We start from the raw sequence: 22,750 nt of genomic DNA, 5'->3' as shown, positions 1-22,750 counted from the left end.
CACATGCTTGTCTAGCCTCCCCTTAAATGCATCAACAATATTTGCTTCAACAACTCCCTGCCATAGCAAGTTCCACATTCTCACCACCCTCTGGGTAAAGAAAGCATGGGCCTTACACTAAACATCCGTAAGACAAAGGTCCTCCACCAACCTCACCTAGCCACACAGCACTGCCCATCAGTCATCAAAATCCGCCTTGGACAACGTGGACCACGTTCCATACCTCGGGAGCCTACTATCAGCAAAGGCAGACATCGACGACGAGGTCCAATACCGCCTCCAATGCGCAGCCTTCAATTGCCTGAGGAAGAGAGTGTTTGAAGACCAGGCCCTCAAATCTGGCACAAAGCTCATGGTCTACAGGGTAGTAGTGATACCCACTCTACTATATGACTCAGAGACATGGACCATATACAGCAGACATCTCAAATCGCTGGAGAAATACCACCAACAATGTCTCCGCAAGAGCCTGCAAAACCCCTGGAAGGACAGACGCACCAACATCAGTGTTCTCGATCAGGCCAACATCCCCAGCATCGAAGCACTGACCACACTCGACCAGCTCCGTTGGGCGGGCCACATTGGCCACATGCCTGACACAAGACTCCCAAAGCAAGTGCTCTACTCGGAACTCCTACACGACAAGCGATCCCCAGGGGGGAAGAGGAAACATTTCAAGCACACCCTCAAAGCCTCCTTGATAAAGTGCTACATCCCCACCGACATCTGGGAATCTGGCCAAATACCACCCTAAGTGGAGGAAGAGCATCCGGGAGGGCACTGAGCACCTCGAGTCTCGTCGCCGAGAGCATGCAGAAAACAAGCACAGGCAACGGAAGGAGCGTGCGACAAACCAGACTCCCCACCCACCCTTTCCTTCAACGCTATCTGTCCCTCCTGTGACAGAGACTGTAATTCCTGTTTTGGACTGAACAGTCATCTGAGAACTCACTTTTGGAGTGGAAGCAAGTCTTCCTCGATTTCGAGGGACTGACTATGATGATGATAGCCAATTCCACATTCTCACCACTCTCTGGGTAAAGAAGTTTCTTCTGAATTCACTATTGGATTGCTTGGTGACTATCTTATATTGATGGCCTCTAGTTATGCTCTTCCCCACAAGTGGAAACATTCTCTCTCTATCCACTCTATCAAAACCTTTCATAATTTTAAAGTCCTCTATTAGGTCACCCCGAGCCTTTCTTTTCAAGCGAAAAAGGGCTGTGGGGCCTCCTAGCAAAATGCACCACCATACATTTATCTATAATTGGAGAAGTCGAGAAAGACTTGCTTAGAAAAACCAGTGCCAGCTGTGGTTCTGAGCAGCACTCTTGCCTCTGAGTCAGAAGGTTGTGGGTTTAAGACCCACTCCAGGAAGATGAGTACAACAATCTAAGTTGGCACTCTGGTGCAGTGCTGAAGGAGCGTTGCATTGTCAGAGGTGGCATCTTCTGTTTAAGATGTTAAACCGAGGCCCCATCTGCACTCTCAGGTGGATGTATAAGATCCCATGACACTATTTTGAAGAAGAGCAGGGGGAGTTCTCCCTGGTGTCCTGGCCAATATTTATCACGTTTCTGTTTGTGGGAGCTTGCTGTATTCAAATTGGCTGCCGCATTTCCCACATTACAACAGTGACTACACTTCAAAAGTACTTAATTGGGACATCCAGTGGTCGTGAAAGCGCTATATAAATCCGAGTCTTCCTTTCTGAACACTTCCGGTGCAGACTTTTCTGACCAAAAGTATTGTGACCAAAATGTTAAACTTCTTCGCACAAAGGGTAGTGGAAATCTGGAACTCTCTTCCCCAAAATGCTGTTCAGGCTGAGGATCGATTGAAAATTTCAAAGCTGAGGTTGATAGATTTTTGTTGGATAAGGGTATTAAGGGATAAGAACATAATTATTAGGAGCAGGAGTAGGCCATTTGGGCCCTCGAGCCTGCTCCACCATTCAATAAAATGGCTGATTTTCTACCTCAACTCCACTTTCCTGCACTATCCCCATATCCCTTGATTCCCTTAATATCCAAAAATCTATCGATCTCTGTTTTGAATATACCCAAAAACTGAGCCTCCACAGCCCTCTGGGGTAGAGAATTCTGAAGATTCACCGCCCTCCTCATCTCCATCCTAAATGGCCGACCCCTTATTCTGAGATTGTGATCCCTGGTTCTGCACTCCCCAGCCAGGGGAAACATCCTCCCTGCATCTCCTGAGTTTAGAAGGATGAGAGGGGATCTCATAGAAACGTATAAGATTCTGACAGGACTGGACAGGTTAGATGCGGGTAGAATGTTCCCGATGTTGGGGAAGTCCAGAACCAGGGGACATAGTCTCAGGATAAGAGGTAGGCCATTTAGGACTGAGATGATGAGAAACTTCTTCACTCAGAGAGTTGTTAACCTGTGGAATTCCCTGCCGCAGAGAGTTGTTGATGCCAGTTCATTGAATATATTCAAGGGGGAGTTAGATATGACCCTTACGGCTAAGGGGATCAAGGGGTATGGAGAGAAAGCAGGAAAGGGGTACTGAGGGAATGATCAGCCATGATCTTATTGAATGGCCTACTCTTGCATCTATTGAATGGCCTACTCCTGCACCTATTTTCTATGTTTCTATGTTTACCCTGTCAATCCCTGTGAGAATTTAGTATGTTTCAATGAGATTACCTCATTGCGTGCAATAAAGGTGCAGCAGTTATAATGGGTGACTTTAATATGCACATAGATTGGGTTAACCAAACTGGAAGCAATATGGTGGAGGAGGATTTCCTGGAGTGCATAAGGGATGGTTTTTTAGACCAATATGTCGAGGAACCAACTAGGGGGGAGGCCATCTTAGACTGGGTGTTGTGTAATGAGAGAGGATTAATTAGCAATCTCATTGTGCGAGGCCCCTTGGGGAAGAGTGACCATAATATGGTGGAATTCTGCATTAGGATGGAGAATGAAACAGTTAATTCAGAGACCATGGTCCAGAACTTAAAGAAGGGTAACTTTGAAGGTATGAGGCGTGAATTGGCTAGGATAGATTGGCGAATGATACTGAAGGGGTTGACTGTGGATGGGCAATGGCAGACATTTAGAGACCGCGTGGATGAACTACAACAATTGTACATTCCTGTCTGGCGTAAAAATAAAAAAGGGAAGGTGGCTCAACCGTGGCTATCAAGGGAAATCAGGGATAGTATTAAAGCCAAGGAAGTGGCATACAAATTGGCCAGAAATAGCAGCGAACCTGGGGACTGGGAGAAATTTAGAACTCAGCAGAGGAGGACAAAGGGTTTGATTAGGGCAGGGAAAATGGAGTTCGTGAGGAAGCTTGCAGGGAACATTAAGACGGATTGCAAAAGTTTCTATAGATATGTAAAGAGAAAAAGGTTAGTAAAGACAAACGTAGGTCCCCTGCAGTCAGAATCAGGGGAAGTCATAACGGGGAACAAAGAAATGGCGGACCAATTGAACAAGTACTTTGGTTCGGTATTCACTGAGGAGGACACAAACAACCTTCCGGATATAAAAGGGGTCAGAGGGTCTAGTAAGGAGGAGGAACTGAGGGAAATCCTTATTAGTCGGGAAATTGTGTTGGGGAAATTGATGGGATTGAAGGCCGATAAATCCCCAGGGCCTGATGGACTGCATCCCAGAGTACTTAAGGAGGTGGCCTTGGAAATAGTGGATGCATTGACAGTCATTTTCCAACATTCCATTGCCTCTGGATCAGTTCCTATGGAGTGGAGGGTAGCCAATGTAACCTCACTTTTTAAAAAAGGAGGGAGAGAGATAACAGGGAATTATAGACCGGTCAGCCTGACATCGGTAGTGGGTAAAATGATGGAATCAATTATTAAGGATGTCATAGCAGTACATTTGGAAAGGGGTGATATGATAGGTCCAAGTCAGCATGGATTTGTGAAAGGGAAATCATGCTTGACAAATCTTCTGGAATTTTTTGAGGATGTTTCCAGTAGAGTGGACAAGGGAGAACCAGTTGATGTGGTATATTTGGACTTTCAGAAGGCTTTCGACAAGGTCCCACACAAGAGATTAATGTACAAAGTTAAAGCACATGGGATTGGGGGTAGTGTGCTGACATGGATTGAGAACTGGTTGTCAGACAGGAAGCAAAGAGTAGGAGTAAATGGGTACTTTTCAGAATGGCAGGCAGTGACTAGTGGGGTACCGCAAGGTTCTGTGCTGGGGCCCCAGCTGTTTACACTGTACATTAATGATTTAGACGAGGGGACTAAATATAGTATCTCCAAATTTGCGGATGACACTAAGTTGGGTGGCAGTGTGAGCTGCGAGGAGGATGCTATGTGGCTGCAGAGCGACTTGGATAGGTTAGGTGAGTGGGCAAATGCATGGCAGATGAAGTATAATGTGGATAAATGTGAGGTTATCCACTTTGGTGGTAAAAACAGAGAGACAGACTATTATCTGAATGGTGACAGATTAGGAAAAGGGGAGGTGCAACGAGACCTGGGTGTCATGGTACATCAGTCATTGAAGGTTGGCATGCAGGTACAGCAGGCGGTTAAGAAAGCAAATGGCATATTGGCCTTCATAGCGAGGGGATTTGAGTACAGGGGCAGGGAGGTGTTGCTACAGTTGTACAGGGCCTTGGTGAGGCCACACCTGGAGTATTGTGTACAGTTTTGGTCTCCTAACCTGAGGAAGGACATTCTTGCTATTGAGGGAGTGCAGCGAAGGTTCACCAGACTGATTCCCGGGATGGCGGGACTGACCTATCAAGAAAGACTGGATCAACTGGGCTTGTATTCACTGGAGTTCAGAAGAATGAGAGGGGACCTCATAGAAACGTTTAAAATTCTGACGGGGTTAGACAGGTTAGATGCAGGAAGAATGTTCCCAATGTTGGGGAAGTCCAGAACCAGGGGACACAGTCTAAGGATAAGGGGTAAGCCATTTAGGACCGAGATGAGGAGGAATTTCTTCACCCAGAGAGTGGTGAACCTGTGGAATTCTCTACCACAGAAAGTTGTTGAGGCCAATTCATTAAATATATTCAAAAAGGAGTTAGATGAAGTCCTTACTACTAGGGGAATCAAGGGGTATGGTGAGAAAGCAGGAATGGGGTACTGAAGTTGCATGTTCAGCCATGAACTCATTGAATGGCGGTGCAGGCTAGAAGGGCCGAATGGCCTACTCCTGCACCTATTTTCTATGTTTCTATGTTTCTATGTTTCTTCTAAACTCTAGAGAATAAAGACTTTATCTACGATATGAAACCAAGATGGGTAGATGGAGTTAAGATACAGATCAGCGATGTTCTCACAGAATGGTTTATTAGGCTCGAGGGGCCGGAAATACCTCCTCCTGCTCCTATCTTCCTTTTTCTCTCTGCAGAGGATATTCTTGTGCAGTTCCAGCACTTTCCGATTTCCCTGCTTTGTTTTCCTTTACACCATCTGTAGGTTTTAATGCCGTGACACAAAGCAGCCACTCCGATTCGAGCCCATCGCACCGAGAGCTGTGAAGACAGTTTTCTGCGGTGTGGAGTCCTGGATGGTGCCCAAACCCGTTTAGCTTCAGCACCATCAATTCGAGCAGAGAAAACTTTTATCCCAACCTCCGCTGGCCGCGCGCCAACCCACAGATCAACCTCGTCCAACCCATTAAATAGTTCGGCCTGTCTTTCAGATGAGACATTAAACCGAAGCCCTATCTGACCTCTCAGGTGGAAATGAACGATCCCATGGCACCACTTCGAAGAAGAGCAGGGGAGTTATCCCCAGTGTTCTGGGGCAATATTTATTCCTAAATCAACATAACAAAAAACAGATTATCTGGTCATTGTCACATTGCTGTTTGTGGGAGCTTGCTGTGCACAAATTGGTTTCCGTGTTTCCCACATTACAACAGTGACTACACTCCAAAAGTACTTCATTGGCTGGAAAGCTCTTTGAGATGTCCGGTGGTTGTGTAAGGTGATATATAAATCCAAGTCTTTCTTACTTTCCTCTCAAAACAGGATCATTTAGGCTTGATGCCAAGAGCAGATTTTATAATAATAATTAATCATGAAAGGTTTTTTGGAGTAGATCGGGAGAAATTGTTTCAAGTGGCAGGAGGGTCGGTAACCAGAGGACACCGATTTAAGGCAATTAACGAAAGAACCAGAGTGAGATGTGGATCATTTTTATTACGCAGCGAGTTGTTGTGATCTGGAACACGCTGCCGGAAAGGGCGGTGGAAGCAGATTCAATAGTAACTTTCAAAAGGGCATTGGATAAATATTTGAAAATGAGAAATTTGCATGGATTGTGGGGAAAGAGCAGGATGGAGGGGGGGGGAATGATTTGATCGCTCTTTCAAAGAGCCAGCACAAGCAAGATGAGCCAAATGGCCTCCTTCTGTGCTGTAAAATTCTATGATTGAAAGGAATCTGCCACGGTGAGTATGAAGGATGATTGTGAACATCGTGCACTAGTGTGTCACGGTACTCACTATGAAAGGGTTCCTTGTGCACGAAACACAAAATGTTAGTATGCAGGTACAGCAAGTGATCAGGAAGGCAAATGGAATGTTGGCCTTTATTGCAAGGGGGATAGAGTATAAAAGCAGAGAAGTCCTGCTGTAACTGTACAGGATATTGATGAGACCACACCTAGAGAAATACGTACAGTTTTGGTCTCCTTATTTAAGGAGGGATATACTTGCATTGGAGACAGTTCAGAGAAATTTCACTAGGTTGATTCCGGAGATGAAGGGGTTGACTGATGAAGATAGGTTGAGTAGTTTGGGCCTGTACTCATTGGAGTTTAAAAGAATGAGAGGTGATCTTATTGAAACATATAAGATACTGAGGGGACTCAACAAGGTGGATGCAGAGAGGATGTTTCCACTCGTGGGAGAATCTAGAATTAGGAGGCATAGTTTAAGAATAAGGGGTCGCTCATTGAGAACTGAGATGAGGAGGAATTTCTTCTCTCAGAGGGTCATACATCTGTGGAATTCTCTGCCCCAGAGAGCTGTGGAGGCTGGGTCATTTAATATATTCAAGGCAGAGATAGACAGATTTTTGAACGACAAGGGAGTCGAGGGTTATGGGGAGCGGGCAGGGAAGTGGAGCTGAGCTCAAGATCAGATCAGCCGTGATCTTATTGAATGGTGGAGCAGGCTCGAGGGGCCATATGGCTGACTCCTGCTCCTATTTCTTATGTTCTTATGTATTTATAGAGAAAGAAGTCTGCTGTGCAATGATGTGATGTAATCTATGTGAGGCTATTCCGCACTGATGTCAATGGAAAAGCGAAGAGGTAGCAGGTGCCAGCGTTACTTTGTTGACTGTTTTCAGCCTTTGACTAAAGTGTCGCTCAGTAAACAGCTAACAAGTACATTTCGTAATCAGAAATACCCACTATAAAAACACACTCCTGCCAAATTGGGACTGAGAAATATTGTTGAGTAACCAGATGTGTGAAAGAAGCATCTCTGATGCGGTGTCTGCACTCACAGCGCTATCTCACTCTCACTCTTGCTCTGATCTCTCTCTGCTGGTGGTCAGCCGCCTTCTTGAATCGCTGCAGTCCTTGTGGTAAAGGTGCTCCAGGATTTTGGTGCATCGACATTGAATGAATGTTGATGATATTTAAAATCCAGGTGGTATGTGACTTGGAGGGGAACTTGGAGGTGATGGTGTTCCCATGTACCTGCTGCCCTTGTCCTTCTAGGTGGTAGAGGTCCCGGGTTTGGGAGGTGCTGATGAAGAAGCCTTGGTGAGTTGCTGCAGTGCATCCTGCAGATCGTGCACACTTGCAGCCACGGTGCGCCGGTGGTGGAGGGAGTGAGTATTTCGGATGAGACGTTAAATCTAAACCTCTTCTGATCTCTCAGCTGGACGTAAAAGATCCCAAGGCCACTATTGGAAGAAGAGCTGGGGAGCTCTTTCCAGGGTCCTGAGCCAATATTGAACCCTCAAGCAACTTCACTAAGAAAGAAAGAGTTAGATTATAATAGCTCGTTTCACGACCACCGGATGTCTCAATGCACTTTACAGCCAATGAAGTACTGTTTGGAGTGTAGTTACTGTTAGAATTTAGAAAAAGAATGTATTATCTGGTCATTTATTACTTTGATGTTTGATGTGGGTTCTTGCTGTGTACAAATTGGCATTTCCTACATTACAGCTGTGACTACACTTCAAAAAGGGCTTCATGGGCTGTAAAGCGTATTTGGGACATCCGGAGGTAGTGAAAGGAGCTATAGAAATGCAAGTTCTTTCTTTCTATAAGGTGGTGGATGGGCTGCTGATCAAGCGGGTTGCTTTGTCCTGGATGTTGTCCCATACGCCATCAGCTTTGTTAAAAGCCAGTTCCCAACAGTGTTAGCAGCCCACGTCTCCCTGGGGCTTACTTTTTGCAACCTGATTCTCTTGAGATGTGTGCACCGCGGTCACTGACACAACAAGATGCAGTCACGCACATGGTGTGGTCACATGCCATCTGTACATTAAGTGAGCAGTTAACCCTTCCTATTCTCAAAAGGGTTGGCATTGTGGTAAAGGGCAAAAAAAAACTACAGTCAGTGGTTGCCTTGAAGTCTGGAATGCCACACATCTGACAGAATGGAGGTCTTATTAACCCAATCCAACGGACTGGAAGCCACTGTCTCTCAGCGAGCACGGGGATTGCTCTTTCAGCATTCAAACTGTTGAGCTGTAAAGGTCTATTTTTTCGCAACCGGCTGCAATTTGGGCAGTACGAGTCCAAAGATGCCTTCACCGCAATAGCTAAACCTCCTATCGAGCCTCGTCAGAACACAATGGATGTTGAGTGGTCCGATATGGATCTGCGACATTGGGCACAGGTCAACAGGGAACAGGAGGTCCAGATACTTCTGGGCCCAAAGGTTCCACCAATTGAGCCACGGCGGAAGCAGCAAGAGGTCACGACCAAAGAGAAGAATGAATTCCCAGCTGGTGGAACTTCAGGATTTAGTCCCACCCAAGGCACTGAGAATTCCAAGTATGTGTCAACCCGGCCTCATTGAAGGCCGACAAACAGAGAACAACAGCACTGCCTCAGTGGGTCGCCCTCTCGCCTCTGAGTCAGAAGGTCGTGGGTTCAAGTCCCACTCCAGAGACTCGAGCACATAAAATCTAGGCTGGCACACAGAGCTGAGGGAGTGCTGCACTGTCAGTGGGGCAGTACTGAGGCAGCACCACACTATCGGAGGGGCAATACTGAGGGAGCACCGCACTGTCAGAGGGGCAGTACTGAGGGAGTGCTGCACAGTCAGAGGGGCAGTACTGAGGGAGCACTGCACTATCGGAGGGACAGTACTGAGGGAGTGCTGCACAGTCAGAGGGGCAATAATGAGGGAGCGCTGCACTGTCGGAGGTGTTATCTTTCGGATGAGATGTGAAATTGAGGCCCCGTCTGCTCTCTCAGGTGGACGTAAACAATCCCATGGACACCATTTCAAACAAGAGCAGGGGAATTCTCCCCGCTGTCCTGGGCCAATATTTATCCCTCAACCAACATCACTAAAAAACAAATTATCTGATCATTATCATATTGCTCTTTGTGGGAGCTTGCTGAGCGCAAATTGGCTGCTGAGTTTCCTATATTACAACAGTGATTACACTCCATAATTGGCTGTAACTTTGGGATGTCCTGAAGTGGTGAAAGGCACTATAGAAATGCAATTTAAAAAAATATCAGCAAGCTTGCCATCTGTGAGACATGACAGCTCCTGCAAGTGAATCTCCAGCCAGAAAACATCATATAGACACAGCATTCTCTGTAGATATATTGGCCTAGAAATCCCAGTCGGCTGCTTCCCACGGGCAATTGGGTAACAAAGTTTAAAAAGATGCGCACTTACCTGAAACTGCTGCGCCCACGTGAGTTCCTGGTCCTGAGGTCTCCACTGACTGCGCGTTGCAGCGCATGCACATCAGGACATGTGCAGGGCTGGCGCTGCAGTCACATGGCTCTGGGCAGCCAATCACAGTAAAGTATGTTCTCATTCATAATAATGGGAACTCTGTAAGTTGGAGTTCCCATTATTATGATTGGGAAACCCCCCCACAAACACCCAAAATACTAATAAAAAATAGAAAAAATACACTACATATTGTTATTAATTTAAATTAAAGTTATTTATTTATTATAAAAAATATATATTTTTCCAATTTTTAAAAATGTTTATTTAATTATGGTTTAAAATAAACTTACCATAGTGGGCAGGGTTTTTAACAATAAAATGTATTTTTTAAATTTTATTTTATTATGTTATTGTGTATTTTATAACTCTTACACCTGTAAAAGTAGGCTATGCATTTGCTTTTATCAGGCGCAAAAGTTTTGAGGACATCCGCTGTGCAAGATATGGGTAAATACCGCAATCTTGCCCATGCGAATGTCCTGGCTGTGGAGATACGGAGGATCTGTCAAGCTCCAGCTTGACAGATCGGAAAAGCCAGATTTCAGCACATGTGCATTGTGCGCTGAAAACTGACTTTTGTGATGTCTTCCCGGGTCTGTACACTCCATACAGACCCAGGGAGGCGGGAATTTCTGGGCCAATAGTATTGCACTGAATTACTGTACAAACGGGAAGGAGTTGCCGAGCTCAGCAGGAACAGTCGATTGCTGTTCATTGCTGCATCAAAAATGTCTTACTTCAGGATGCTTCTCAGTGAATACACTTTACCAGTGCCAGGCATCGACAGTTGGAGAAACAGGCACCTTGGAAAAGAATGAAAGACTTGCATTCATACAGCGTCTTCCACGACCTCAGGATGACCCAAAGCGCTTTACAGACACTGAAGTACTTTCGAAGTGTCATCACTGTTGTAGGAAACACGGCAGCCAATTTGCGCAAAGCAAGCTCCTACAAACAACAATGTGATAATGACCAGATAATCTGTTTTAGTGACATTGGTTGAGGGATAAATATTGGCCAAAGGACACCTGGGATAACTCCTGCCATTCTTCATTACGGGATCTTTTACGTTCACCTGGGAAAGCAGACGGGGCCTCGGTTTAACGTCTCAACCAAAAGACCGCACCTCCGGCAGTGCAGCACTCCCTCAGTACTGTGTGTCAGCCTGGATTTATGTGCTCAACTCTCTGGAGTAGGACTTGAATCCATGACCTTCTGACAGAGGCGAGAGTGCGACGCACTGAGGCAGTGCTGACGTTCTCTGTTTGTCAGCCTTCAATGAGGCCAGGCTGACACATACTTGGAATTCTCAGGGACTCCCAGGTGTTGGTGGGGATGTTGCACTTTATAAAGGATGCTTTGAGGGTGTCCTTGAAATGTTTCCTCTGCCCGCCTGGGGATCACATGCCATGTAGGAGGTCTGAGTAGAGCGTTTGCTTTGGGAATCTTGTGTCAGGCATGTGAACAATGTGGCCTGCCCAACGGAGCTGGTCGGGTGTGGTCAGTGCTTCAATGCTGGGGATGTTGGCTTGATCGAGGACGCTAACGTTGGTGCGTCTGTCCTCCCAGGGGATTTGCAGGATCTTGCAGAGAAATCCTTGGTGGTATTTCTTCAGCGATTTGAGGTTTCTACTGTATATGGTCCACGTCTTTGAGCCATACAGGAGTACGTCCACCTGAGAGGGCAGACGGGTCCTCAGTTTAATGTCTCATCCGATAGACGGCACGTCCGACAGTGCAATGCTCCCTCAGTATTGCTCCTCTGATACCTGGGAATCCCTGGCCAAAGACCAGCCTAAGTGGAGGAAATGCATCCAGGAGGGCGCTGAGCACCTTGAGTCTCGTAGCCGAGAGCATGCAGAAACCAAGCGCAGGCAGCGGAAGGAGCGTGCGGCAAACCAGTTCCACCCATCCTTTCCTTCAACACTGTCCCACCTGTGACAGAGGCTATAATTCCCATATTGGACTGTTCAGTCACCTAAGAACTCACTTTTAGAGTGGAAGCAAGTCTTCCTTGATTTCAAGGGACTGCCTATGATGATGATGAAATTCTCAGTGCCTTGGGTGGGACTGAATCCTGAAGTTCCACCAGCTGGGAATTCATCCTTCTCTTTGGTCATGACCTCTTGCTGCTTCCGCCGTGGCTCAATTGGTGGAACCTTCAGGCCCAGAAGTGTCTGGACCTCCTGTTCCCTGTTGACCTGTGCCCAATGTCGCAGATCCATATCGGACCAATCGCCATCCATTATGTTCTGACGAGGCTCAAGAGGAGGTTTGGCTATTGCGGTGAAAGCATTTTGGACGCGCTCTGCCCAAATTGCAGCCGGTTGCAAAAAAATAGACTTTTGCAACTCAGTAGTTAGAATGCTGAAAGAGCAATCCCTGTGCTCGCTGAGAGACAGTGGCTTCCAGTCCCTGAACACCTCCACTTAAACATTTGTATCCTCCTGTTCCAATCCCTCCATGGCCTGGCCCCTCCATATCTCTGTAACCTCCTCCAGCCCTACACCCCTGCCTACCTCTGTAACCTCCTCCAGCCCTTCACCCCTGCCTATCTCTGTAACCTCCTCCAGCCCCACACCCCTCGCTATCTCTGTAATCTCCTCCAGCCCCACACCCCTCCCTATCTCTGTAACCTCCTCCATCCCTGCACCACTCCCTATCTCTGTAACCTCCTCCAGCCCCACACCCCTCTCTATCTCTGTAATCTCCTCCAGCCCCACACCCCTCCCTATCTCTGTAACCTCCTCCAGCCCCACACCCATCCCTATCTCTGTAACCCCCTCCATCCCTGCACCACTCCCTATCTCTATAACTTCCTCCAGCCCTACACCCCTCCCTGCCTCTGTAATCTCCTCCAGCCCTGCGCCGCTCCTTATCTCTGTAACCTCCTCCAGCCCTGCACCGCTCCCTATCTCTGTAATCTCCTCCAGCCCTGCACCATTCCCTATCTCTGTAATCTCCTCCAGCCCTGTGCCGCTCCCTATCTCTGTAACCTCCTCCAGCCCTGCACCCCTCCCTATTTCTGTAACCTCCTCCAGCCCTGCACCCCTCGCTATCTCTGTAATCTCCTCCAGCCCCACACCCCTCCCTATATCTGTAACCTCCTCCATCCCTGCACCACTCCCTATCTCTGTAACCTCCTCCAGCCCTACACCCCTCCCTGCCTCTGTAATCTCCTCCAGCCCTGCGCCGCTCCCTATCTCTGTAACCTCCTCCAGCCCTGCACCGCTCCCTATCTCTGTAATCTCCTCCAGCCCTGCACCACTCCCTATCTCTGTAATCTCCTCCAGCCCTGCGCCGCTCCCTATCTCTGTAATCTCCTCCAGCCCTACACCCCTCCCTGCCTCTGTAATCTCCTCCAGCCCTGCGCCGCTCCCTGCCTCTGTAATCTCCTCCAGCCCTGCGCCGCTCCCTATCTCTGTAACCACCTCCAGCCCTGCATCACTCCCTATCTCTGTAACCTCCTCCAGCTCCACACCCCTCTCTATCTCTGTAATCTCCTCCAGCCCCACACCCCTCCCTATCTCTGTAACCTCCTCCAGCCCAACAACCCTCCCAATCTCTGTAACCTCTTCCATCCCTACACCCCTCCCTATCTCTGTAACCTCCTCCAGCCCTACAATCATTGGCGGTCGTGCCTTCAGCTGCCTGGGCCCCAAGCTCTGTAATTCCCTCCCTAAACCTCTCCGCCTCTCTCCTCCTCCTTTAAAACCTACCTCTGTGATCAAGCCTTTTGGTCATCTGTCCTAATATCACCTTATGTGGCTCGGTGTCAGATTCTGGCTGATTCTGCTCCTGCGATGCGCCATGGGATGTTTTACCAACTTAATGGTGCTATGTAAAAGCCAGTTGTTGTTGTTGTCCCTCCAGCATTTGGCCGTAAGTACACTAATCCACCGCACCACACAGGCTCCCGTGAACAATGTTCCCTCTAATTTCTTTTGGCCCATGCGGCACATTTAACGAGCTGCGTGGGACTTGCAGGGCGCCACACTGTCGCCCAGTTTAAAGAGAATGTTGCCCGTGAGCCTCCCGTTCTTAATTACACTTGTGCTTTAACTGCAAGCAATCGACTCATTGCCGGTAATGCCAGCAATCGAGGAAGTTAAATAACTGAAAATGGTAATGCACAAGTATGTATTGCATTGCCAAACTAAAGCGGAGTGAGATGATTAAAGAGTGAGACAAGTCGGGTAGTGTCTCTTGCCCTTGCCGGTGGTTGACTCGAAATGAGAAGGCGCACTGCAATTATAAGTTCAAAGTGTCTTTAATCAAACCCAGTTATTCCGCCTAATCATCTTTCAGTATTTGTACGAGGTGTAATTGGATCTGCTGTATTTATGATGTGCTTTTAGCCTCGGGGTCCATTGATGTCATTTGCCAACCGAGAAATTCGATTAAGCCCGAAACCGGGCGGTCCCACCGCGGGCCAAGGTTCACGGCACCGGTATTTTGGCGCTGCCCCTTGCTGGTTTAAATTGGCGTGGCGCAGAATCTGCGCTCGTTCCGCCGGGAACCTCAGCAGGAAAAAGAAAGAAAATTACATTTATATACATTTATAGCGCCTTTCACAAATACCAGATGTCGCAAAGCGCTTTACATCCAAAGACATATTTTTGGAGTGTAGTCACTGTTGTAATGTGGCAAATGCGGCAGCCAATTTGCGCACAGCAATCTCCCACAAACAACAATATGATAATGATCAGATAATCTGGGCTTTTTTGTAATGTTGATTTGGGGATAAATATTGGCCCCAGAAAACCGAGGATAACTCACCTGCTCTCTTCGAAATCTTGCTATGGGATTTTTATTGTCCACTTGAGAGGGCAGACGGGGCCTCGGTTTAAGGTCTCATCCGAAAGATGGCACCCCGACAGTTCAGCGCTCCCTCAGTACTGCCCCTCTGGCAGTGCGACTCTCCCTCAGCACTGCTCCTCCGACAGTGCAGCGCTTCCTCAGTACTGCCCCTCCGTCCGTGCAGTGCTCCCTCGACACTGCCCCTCTGACAGTGCGGCACTCCCTCAGCACTGCCCCTCCGACAGTGCGGCGCTCTCTCAGCACTGCACTGGAGTGTCAGCCTAGATTTTTTATGTGTGCTCAAGTCCCTAGAGTCGGGCTTGAACCCACGACCTTGTGACAGAAGCAAGAGTGCCATCCACTGAGCCACAGCTGACACAGCAGGAGGCCTAAGATGTAGTCTAAAGGATCAGTGCGGTCTTCTCGGGGGCAGTCACCTATTAACAGTGGTGGTTCCGAGGTTTTGCTGGGTCAGGAGGCCGTTCCACTGATGGCCGTTCTCGGGTTGCAGCATTGTGCGTTTTGTGGCATATCAGAAGGCATCTTTGTCCTCGGCTCCCCTCTTGGTGTCTCGGACATTTGTCTGGGTCTTGCGTGGGGTCCACAGATGGGTGCCAGGCTGTCTGCGACTGCCACCGTTCATCCAGATGGTTGCTGTGTGGAGATTGGCGCTGCACCATGGTGCTGGAGGGAGAGGGGAATGGGGATGCACCTTCCTGCAGCTAGCAGCGACAGTGTGCTCGCCTGCAACTCACACAGGGCATTCACTCCCTGGTGAGTGGCTCTTAAAGCACAGGATCAGAGCTGGAGGGACCCCTGGACATAACACATAAAGACTGTGGCACAGATGTCCTTAAACTCTTGCATGGGACATCAGTGGAAATACATTTTAGAAAAAGAGAAATATGAACCTCTTGGTCACAAGTTCACTTATATAAAAACAGATTATCTGGTCATTATCACATTGTTGTTTGTGGAAGCTTGCTGTGCGCAAATTGGCTGCTGTGTTACAACAGTGACTATGGGCTAGAACCTCTACTTTTTTTGCAAGTTTAACGCCCACTTAATGCCCATTTTACTGCTGAAATGACGTATAACGCCCAGATATCGCCCATTTTGGCACAAAATGGAAACTGACGGGCATTTTTCGGAAACTTATCGCCGAGCGTTACTTTCCCCATGTGCTTAACGCCGGGAAAAACTATTACTGCCCACCCACTTTTTTTGCGTGGAATCAGCAGAATGGGAAAAATCCCTCCATAAATTTCCATACAGAATTAACGCAGTGATTCAATGTTAACACCCGCCCACTGTTTTTTGTCGTAAAGAGCATATTTACCCAAACTAGCAGCCATGAGATCGCCCAGTGTCAATATCACCACCTCGCACACATATCGCCCACAATATCGCTCACCCAAAAAACCAACCACAAAAAGTGGAACTAACCAGAACCAACGCCAGTGGTGTGGCTGGCATTTGTTAAATCCCACTCTTACGTGAGGAGCTGATATTTGAACGATTTGTCTGAAAGAGCGCTGATGTGAGTGACAACGCTGACACACTGCTGCGTGGGTGAAGCTCAGACATCAATGGTGCTCAACACCTTGGTGTCAGTTAAATTTTACATTGATTGATGTTACGTTGTATTTAACCCTTTCATGGTAAGGAATCACCAGTGTGTAACGGTCCAGCTATCTGAGACAATGAGCAACAAGATTAGTTCAATAACAAAAATTTAATACCAACATTGGTCTGAAATCATAAGTATCACAGGCAATAACACCCAACCCCTGCCCACACCCCACTTTTTGCACCATTGACATAAATCACATGTTCAACATGTCCAGCAACTCAGAATACAAAGGCAAAGCAGGAGGGTGGTCCCCAGCCCCCATACATTGCAACAAATTGCATACACCCAGATGGAGATATAACACAGCCGTCACCTGCGGACATGCACCTCACTTTCCTTCCCCCCTCCCCTTCTTCTCCCCACCTCTACCCCTTCCCCTCCTCACTCCACGGGGCCTGGTCAAGGAGCTCCTCAGGTGGTGCCTCATTGTGGGGGGATGAAGGCAGATGCGGACGTTGCACGGGTACGGGAGCGGGGGGGTGCCGAGGGGGCAACATTCTCTGATGCAGAAGCAGGATCTTGGTCCTTGCTCTCATCTGTCGTTTGCAGTGGTGGTGCGGAACCTAGGGGTGGAGTGCCGCGCTCAGGGACCACTGGGAGGCCTGTGCCAGCGGTGTTCCTGGCCATCGCATCCAGGGTCTCCGCCATGTGCGGAATGTACTTGGTCATGGTGGCCAGCTGTCGGGATATGCCCCCCTATGCTTCGATGAGCTGGTCACCAATGTCTACACTCTTCTTGGACAACTGTACCATCTCTCCGCTCTCATGTCACACTCGTGGAACAGACCTGCCGCGTCCACGAGACCTCCGCGGGGTCGGCGCCATCCTGGGGACAAATGGGGTGCCCTGTGGTGAGGTGCTTGGGGCCGGTACCTCGAGAGTGGAGGCGGGAATGATTGAGGACCACTAGATGGCCTTGGGGTGGAGTGGCTTCTGGAGCGTGGCGATGCAGGTTCCTCGAAGTCCGCGCTCTCATCCGTGGAGAACAGATCCAGCGGATTGACGGGCGAGAAACGGAGCTTCTCAGCACCAGATGTAGTATAATCGGCCGCCGACTCCTGCCCCGTGCCCCCAACTTCTGGCCTCTGTGCTCTTGCCTGGCGCCACGCTGCTGGCTGAGATGAAAAACACAAATGAGGTTATTAGAGGAGAAGGGGGTGCTAGGGTGACAAGGTGAGTCCAGCGCTACACACAGCATATGCACGACAAAAGCACCACCGCTGTCAAAATCATCGCAGGCATCACATTTCATGACCATTAATGTGGTGTATGCAGCACACAAATCACTGACTCCACACGGTCTGGTGTTAATCTAACTGCTGTGACCTTCGTCCTTTATTGAACAGCCTCAGAGTGACTCTCAGGTGCGGTGGTCAGCCTTTTATACTGCCTCTTGCAGGTACTTTCAGGTTTCCCACCACAGTGCCCTCTGTGATGTACCATTGTGCTTATTATTCATTTAAGGTACCAGGACAATCCACACATCAATACATAACATCTCACTCCCCCCCCAGTCCAGAAGCCGTTGCCGGGGATCTCAACCTTGTTTATCCAACGGAAGGCAGGTAGGCATAGAGTGTGCGTTAGTATGGTACATGTTATCTGGTACAGATGTGCGTCAACGGGTTGCGGGTACTCTGAGCAGTTACATTAAATAGTTATTGACTGGTAACGGATCCCTGATTTCCTTATTAGCTCTTATCATTAATTGTACTTCATATCCATTATTTTACTCAAACACAGTGACCATTCAGCATTAAAATATTAATTCTTATTATAAATTCACCATCTCACATTAACATGGCTCATTTTAGACTCGCTCTTGCCTTACAGAAGTCCTTTGTGGGGACCACCACGTGGTAAGGCCCTTTTAAGACTTCCGGGTGCATTTCCTTTTTAAGGCGCCATCTTTGATGCAGCAGGATTCCATGAGGCTTCTCCTTGGGCGCTGCCATCTTTGATGCTCTGGACCGAGGCCGCTGCCATCTTGCTCTCCGCCGCTCCAGATGCCCTCCGCTGCCGCAGCCTCCACTCCCCTCTGCTGCCACCTGACTTGCCACCTCTCCTGCGGCCGTCGCTTCTCTGGCGGCCACTGTAGCCACCTCCTCTACGGCCGTCGTGGCCACCGACCGCCAGCTGCTGCCGCCGCCTGACTCACCCTCTGCGTGGACCCCTCCGATCCGCCGGCTCACCACCCCCAACGCCCCCCCCCCCCCACTAAGCCTGCCTCTGCAGGGCTGCTTGCCTGTGGGGGCTGAGGCTGCAGGATCTCTGGGGCTTGAGGTCCAGGTCTGGGACTTGCCTGTGGGTGGATTGATGTTGCAGCTCCAGCTCGGTCGGCGCTGCTCTCTGGGGACCCAGGGCACGGCAGCACCCCGGGGAGCAGCAGCCTGTGGAGTGGTGAAGTCTTCCCAGCTCCCACGGACCGTCCCCATCCAACTCCGGCCGAGGAATGCCGGCCCATCGCCTGCGACGACCCACAAAGGTAAAGCGTGCGTCTCGTCCCCGTGGGATACCTGCACCATCGCTCTGCCAAGAACAGGTATCAGTTCCTTGGTGTAGGTACGCAGCTTCGCCGGGACCGGGACCAGCTTGGGTCGTGCAGCTGGGTTAGTCCAGTTTATCAAAAGTTCTTCGACTCATCAACGACAGACCCGAGCCCGTGTCCACTTCCATACTCACAGGACTCCGTTGATTTTTACTTCCCTTATCACTGGGGGCGAATCGTCGGTACACGTGTACAGTCCCAACACCTCATCTTCTTCTGCCTGCTCCTCGCTGAACAGTAGATCATCCCCCATCTCCTCAGCCGCATGGTGAGTCCGATTTCTTTTACACATACGCTGAAGGTGGCCTTTCGTGTGGCAGGTATTGCACGTGTACTCTGCAAACCTGCACCGGTGAGCCCCGCAGCGCCAGCATGATGCTGCTTGATTGGCCCCCTCTCAGCGGACTCTGAGTTCCAGAACCCCGAGGTCCGTGCTCTCCGCCCCGGGCAGAGCCACGTTCTACAGTTTTGTCCGTGGTGGGCGCTATCCTGTGGACAGTGCCTGCCGGGTTCATGACTGTGTGGATTATTTGCTTGGTGCTGCAAGTCGAGGTCATTTGTGCCCGGCTGATGGTGATGGCCTTTGTCAGAGTGACTGTGGGTTCCGTGGCTAGCAGCTGATGAAGGAGATCCTCTTGGCCAATCCCCATAACGAAAACGTCCCGCAAAGCCTCGTCAAGGTGTGCGCCAAAATCACACGGCGCCGCGAGTCTCCTGAGGTCCGCAGCGTATTTGGTGACATCCTGGCCCTCAGGTCTGCAGTGACGGTAACATTTTTATCTGGCTGTGAGGATGCTCTCCTTCGGTTTCAACTGGTCACAAATGAGTGAGATCAGCTCCTCATATGACTTGTCCCTAGCGCTCCTGGGTGCCAGCAAATCCCTGACGAAACAGTAAACCTCATCTCCACAACTGGAAAGCAATATCGCCTTACGCTTCTCTCTCATTGCGTCCGTGTCCTCCGTCAGGTCGTTTGTTGTGAAGTAGTACTTGAGCCTTTCCGTAAAGGCGTCCTAATCATTGCCCATGGTAAAATTCTTTAGTGAGCCCAGAGTAGCCATGGTTGCGTGGAGTTCGTCCGTTTCCTTGTCGCCAATGTAGTGTATGCAGCACACAAATCACTGACTCCACACGATCTGGTGTTAATCTAACTGCTGTGACCTTCGTCCTTTATTGAACAGCCTCAGAGTGCTTCTCAGGTGTGGTGGTCAGCCTTTTATACTGCCTCTTGCAGGTACTTTCAGGTTTCCCACCACAGTGCCCTCTGTGGTGTACCATTGTGCTTATTATACATTTAAGGTACCAGGACGATACACACATCAATACATAATAATTAACACATTTGTATTGCAATGATTTTCATTAGGCCAGCATTATTTCTATGACAATTTTAGAACTCATCTATCATATATGATTGTTCGGATATGAGTGGGTGTCGCATCTATAGACTTTACATGACGCCATGGTGTACGCTTTACTCACGTGGCATCATTTCAGGGTCTGCAGATGTGTCCGTGGCTGTCCGTGATTGCTTCCCCATAAGTGCGAGCACACGCTTCTAGGACCATGTCAGTGATGTCACTGGGGACTGGTGGCCTCCCACCCGTTTGCCTCTGCACGGACCTCATCGTCGAGAGCTTCTTCTGTAAAAGGTGACAGGACGACATGGCATGAGATCATTGCATGATATCATAGCTAGGTACTGTCACAGACACTGATATAACACATAACTGACAGATGTAATCATGCTTATTATGATCATTATCATTCCTTACCTAAAGACGTACACCGTGACTACGGGCTTTGAGTAAAACATTCCCGGTAAAAGTGAAAGACCTCACATCTGATGATAGTCACTCATGACTGTTACAAATCAAATTATATAAATACATAAGTACATGTAAATCAATGTAATACTTACTCTTGCGGATCCCACAAGGTCGTTCCATCGTTTGCAGCATTGGTTGCCCTCATGCAATGGTGACTACACTTCTAAAGTATTTCGCTGGCTATGAAGAGTTTTGGGACGGGTACCTGAGGTCATGAAAGGTGCTATAGAAATGCAAGTCTTTTCTTACTTATTGCATTTGTGTCCCCAAAACCTCTAGGGTTCTGGTTCAGCACCATGACCATTACAATAGTAAAATTCGCATCCTCCTGTTCAAAGCCCTCCGTGGCCTCGCCACTCCCTCTCTCTCTAACCTCCTCCAGCCCCACAACTTTCTGAGATCTATGAGGCACTAGTTTCTCTGAACTGTTTGCGCCTAGCACTTTCAATGCACGACCAATCCTACTGGAGGAAGGGAACCAGACCTGTGGTACATTGTGAACGCAGCATATTGATAGGATTTACAGCACAGAAACAGGCCATTTGGCCCAACCAGTCCATGCCGACGTTTATGCTCCACTCGAGCCTCCTCCCGTCTTTCCTCATCTAAATCTATCAGCATAACCCTCTATTCCCTTCTCCCTCATATGCTTGTCTAACCGCCCGTTAAATGCATCTGTACCATTCACCTCAACACTCCCTGTTGAAGCGAGTTCCACATTTTCACCACTCTCTGGGTAAAGAAATTCCTTCCTAATTCCTATTTGATTTCTTGGTGATTATCTTCTATTGATAGCCTCTAGTTATTCTCTTCCCCACATGTGGAAACATTCTCTCTGTATCCATTCTATCAAAAACCTTTCATGATTTAAAGACCTCTATTAGGTTACCCCTCAGCCTTCTCTTTTCAAGAGAAAAGAGACCCAGCCTGTTCATCCTTTCCTGATATCATTCGTGTAAATAATCCTTGTGTCAGAAGCTATGGTGGAGGTAAACCCAATTCAGGATTGCACACTGCCTTGTCACTATTGATACAACTGGATAAATACTTGAAGAGGATTATTTTTACAGAGCTGTGGGAAAAGAATAGGGAAGAGTGGGACTAATTGGATCGCTCTTTCAAAGAGCCGGCACAGGCAAAATGGGCCGAATGGCCTCCTTCTGTGCTATATCATTCACTTCTTCTCCTTAGGTGGTCCCCCGGAGTCGAGGATGACTTGCTTCCACACTAATATGAGTTCTAAGGTGATTAATGAGTCCGATGCGGGACCTACAGTCTCTGTCACAGGAGGGGCAGACGGAGGTTGGCGGGACAGGTGGGTGGGGTGCTTGAGTTGTCGTGCGCCCCTTCCACTGTTTGCGCTTGGCTTCCGCGTGTTCCCAGCGAAGAGACTCGAGGTGTTCCCAAGAGTCGGTGGGGATGTTACATTTTTTTCAAGGAAGCTTTGAGAATATCCTTGAAACGTTTTCTTTGCCCTCCTGGGACCCACCTGCCATGACGGAGCTTGGAGTAGAGCGCTTTTTTCGGGAGTCATGTATCGGGTGTGTGGAAAATGTGGCAAGCCCGTGTGGTAGCTGGTGTGCAATGGCCACCCCACGTTAAAATAATTCTCGCACAGGTATCTTCCACCCTCTCAGAGACATTGACAACGTAACGTTCTATGATTCTATGGAATGATTTGCAAGACCCCACTGATGTCATTTATTAAGTCTAAATCTGCCCCGGTAACTGGCACCTTCTAGCATTTAATATAAGCATCTTTAAAAGCTCTTCGCCTGTCATGTCCTCCCCCCTTGCCCTGCCAGTTGCATTCTGAAGAGCAACATTAATTCTATAAACATTTCACTTGGATATAAAGCAGTCGTGTTTGATATCAGCTGCTCCAGGCCAAACGCACGTAACTTGTCCCACTTATGGCTACATTTTTATTTCAATTACGAAGCACTGATTATAATCAGGATTGTGCACTCAAAAGCTGAGAGAGGCTGAACATCATCTTTCCAGGAACCCTTTCAGGATCCTT

The sequence above is a fragment of the Pristiophorus japonicus genome, chromosome 14, assembly GCF_044704955.1.
Source record: "Pristiophorus japonicus isolate sPriJap1 chromosome 14, sPriJap1.hap1, whole genome shotgun sequence".
Taxonomy (NCBI): domain Eukaryota; kingdom Metazoa; phylum Chordata; class Chondrichthyes; family Pristiophoridae; genus Pristiophorus; species Pristiophorus japonicus.
The sequence above is the reverse complement of the archived record's forward strand: the minus strand, read 5'-3'. Positions refer to the sequence as shown.